Below are 3833 nucleotides of genomic sequence, written 5' to 3' on the forward strand. Positions count from 1 at the left end.
CTGAAGCTTGCTCCTGCTTGTGTTTTCTGAACTGCATTTCCTCTGTGACTCCAGACTAAACTTAATTTCTGGTAATTTACGCTTGCCTCAGTTTACCTCTTTATTTAAGCGACAGACTCTACTGCTGTGTGCATGCCTGTGACAAGATCCTGAAGTCACAGTAGTACATGCCAACAGCCAAGCCGCCGTCCTCCCCCCCACCCCCCACCAACGCCCACACACCTGCCTTGGGCCCAGATTTGGCCCTATCTCCAGTCACCGGCCTGCACCACTGGGCTCACAGGCAGCTAACTCCTCCTGCTCTGCACCAGCGCATTGCAAGCCCAGCTGCCTTCACCGGCCTCCACTGCTGTGAGTGTGCTTAAGGCGAGACCTTGAAATCATAGGAGGGCACACTGAAAGCCAGGGCCCACACAACTTCCAGTGTGCCAGCAGTTGGCCCTCACCCTCTCTGCTTGCCCTGGCCCTTGCCACTGTGTATGTGGGTGTGCACACGCGTGCATGCGCACAGGCCACTGCCCCTACATAAGCAACTGCAGCCGGTTCCTATAGTCAAGTGTGTGCACACTACCAGCTCCAGCCTCAACAGCTGCCTGCTCTGGTCCCCAGCTACTGGAAAGGGAGGCACCATTGAGGAACCCAACAGCCCTTGCAGCCACTAAGACTCCCTGCAGCACTCGCCAAGGACCTGCAGGTTTATTTTTATTTTTTTTTCAATTTTATTGAGACATAATTGATATACAGCACACAGGTGTTGATATACAGGTGTACAGCATAATGACTTACATTTATTGGGAAGTAATTACCACAATAAGTTTAGTTAACATCCATTATCTCGAAAAAGAAAAACTAGAAAAAATGTTTTTTTCCTTGTGATAAGAACTCATGATTTACTCTCTTAACAAGTTTCAAATATACCATACAGCAGTGTTAACTATAGTCACCATGGTGTACATTACATTCCCAGTGCTTATTTATCTTATAACTGGAAGTTTGTGCCTTTTGACCACCTTCATCTAATTCTCCCTCTACACACACACCCCCACCTCTCGTAGGGCAAACCTGATCTTGTTTTCTTTGAGTTTGTTTTTTGTTTGTGGGTTTTGTTTTTTTTTTAGGTTTTACTTATAAGTGACATCATGTGGTGTTTGTCTTTCTCTGTCTAATTTATTTCACTTCGCATAATGCCATCAAGGTCCATCCTTGTTGCAAATGATAGGATTTCCTTCTTTTTCGTGGCCGAATAATATTCCATTATATATACATATGTGTGTGTGTGTGTGTATGTGTGTGTGTGTGTGTGTGTGTGTGTGTGTGTGTCTCACAAATTCTTTATCCATTTATTCATTGATGGACATTTAGGTTGTTTTCATGTCTTGGCTATTGTGAAGCTATCCCCATATGCTGCTATGAATATGGGGATACAGGTATCTCTTTAACATAGTGTCTTCATTTCCTTCAGCTATATTCCCAGAAGTGGAATTGCTGACTCATGTCGTAGTTTCCAAAAAGGAAACTCATTTTGAACTTTTTGAAGTACCTCCATATTGTTTTCTGTAGTGGCTATACCAATTTATATTCTCACCAACATAAAAAAATAAATAAATAAACAGTCCCATTTAGAACAGCATCAAGAACAATAAAATACCTAGGAATAAGTTTAACCAAGAACATGAAAGATCTACACACCAAAAACTAAGATACTGATTAAAGAAATCAAAGTAGGTACAAATAAATGGAAAGATATCCTCTGTTTATGTATTAGAAGAGTTAATACCGTTAAAATGTTCATACTACCCAAAGCCATTTATAGAATTAATGCAATACCTATCAAAATTTCAATGGCGTTTTTCTTAGAAATAGAACAAACCTAAAATTCATATGAAACTACAAAAAACTCTGAATAGCCAAAGCAATCTTGAGAAAGAAGGACAAAGCCAGAGGCATCACACCTTCCTGATTTCAAACAATACTACAAAGCTATAGTAATTAAAAGAGTATGGTACTGGCATAAAAACAGATGCATAGACCTGTAGGACAGAATTAAGAGCCCATAAATAAACCCCTGCAGAGATGGTAAAGTAGTATTTGACAAGGGAACCAAAAATACTAAAAGCATAAAGGATAGTCTTTTCAATAAATGGTGTTTGGAAAACTGGATAATCACATGCAGAATAATTAAATTAGACCACTATACGTGGTGCATATGTGTGTGTAAACTATTCATATTTTCTAAATGTATAGTTATTTCATAAAACAGTAAATCTGTGTTCACATTATAATTTGAAACATGGTGATACCTGTTATCTGAATAGGTTTAAACAGTTCAGAATAAGTCAAAAGAAACATAAAAGTCATTTATCTAAATACATTCATTGTTCGGGTGAGGAAACTAAGACTCAGCAGGGAAAGGAAAGATGGGGGCAGAGTCCTCCAAAGGAGCATGGATAAAAAAGGCTGAGTTCAAACACTTTGGTTTCCCATTCAGCCAGCAATCCCCAGGGTTTGTCATTCTGTCAGTTGTTGTAACAATCCTATGTTGAATATTTCACTTCATATTATGCTATGCATATAAAAGTTAGACATGGAAACAAATAAAAGGTTTTATGTGAGGTAGTCACAGGTTTTTAAGGCATTCAGGGCATGGGAACAGCCCTCATCAATATCATGTTCACTGCTACTACTGGCATCACTGTCATAAGTAAATAGAAAAACAACATCAACAACACAGATGAAACTCAAAAACAACTCTCTATATTAATTAAATCTTAAAGCTCCGTTAAAATTATGACTACTTACAATATGATATGCAAAGAGCACAGGTCAGGTGGTATTTCGTATATTATTTGATCTTTTATATTGTCTTAAAGGTTTCAAACATAAGAAAAATCCAAAAAGGAAACTAACAATCATTCATATTTCTACCACTTGTTGTAGTAAAATGATGCATTTTCAATGCCAGTCAATGAAAGAAGTATAAATTTGATGATGATGATAATGCAATAATAATAATAATAAATAAATAAAAAACAATCTAAAAACTCAGAAGAAGGTGGTCAAAATTTAGGACTAAATAGGTGCTATCTCCTAAAATGGTTCTAGAACTTGCTTTCTTGAAAAATTCTCTTATGTCAGCTTGTGTTTTCCACGTTTGTTTGTTTGTTTCTTGTAAAGTTGTAAACTCTGTGCTGCTGTAAACTCTGGTTGCATTTCTGAAAATTAATTACTAGGTGACAGCCTGAGGCAGCTATCTCCCTTACAAGAGTCCTTGCTTTTCATAACCCATCAACTTTAGTCAAATTACTTTTCTCAGTATTTCTGACCACTTTGCTGAACAAGAGTCAATATTTGGCCTCTCAGACACTGTTTACCTGATCTATTTTCTGAAAAGAAAAAAAGAACAGATTTGCTTATCCAGACATCTACTTTTGCCTGAATTTTGTGCTATATAAATATATTGACTACTGCCAAGAGTTCTTTCCACAGCATCTTCTCATTTTCTCATTTTGATTTTTATGAATAACACTTTCTTTTTATAGCACATTCTTAATAAGGTTACTTACCCCATCTCATCTGTTATTCTGTGCTTTACTTATAGATATTCTGGTTGCCAGTTTAAATAATACTTTTTTTAAAGTAAAGAATGCTTGATATTCATATGTATTTTGAGGGTTTGATATACACATTAATGAGGCAGCCATAGATATAATAGTTGGATATTTTAGCATTTATTAGAGAGACCATATATGAAGTGGACAGAACAAAAAAGAATAGTTTTTTTTCATATGCCTCTAGATTGCCATTTCTTTGATAATAGAGCTCTGGGGTGGAAT

This window comes from Pteropus vampyrus, unplaced genomic scaffold (assembly GCF_000151845.1).
Source record: "Pteropus vampyrus isolate Shadow unplaced genomic scaffold, Pvam_2.0 Scaffold667, whole genome shotgun sequence".
NCBI classification, from domain to species: domain Eukaryota; kingdom Metazoa; phylum Chordata; class Mammalia; order Chiroptera; family Pteropodidae; genus Pteropus; species Pteropus vampyrus.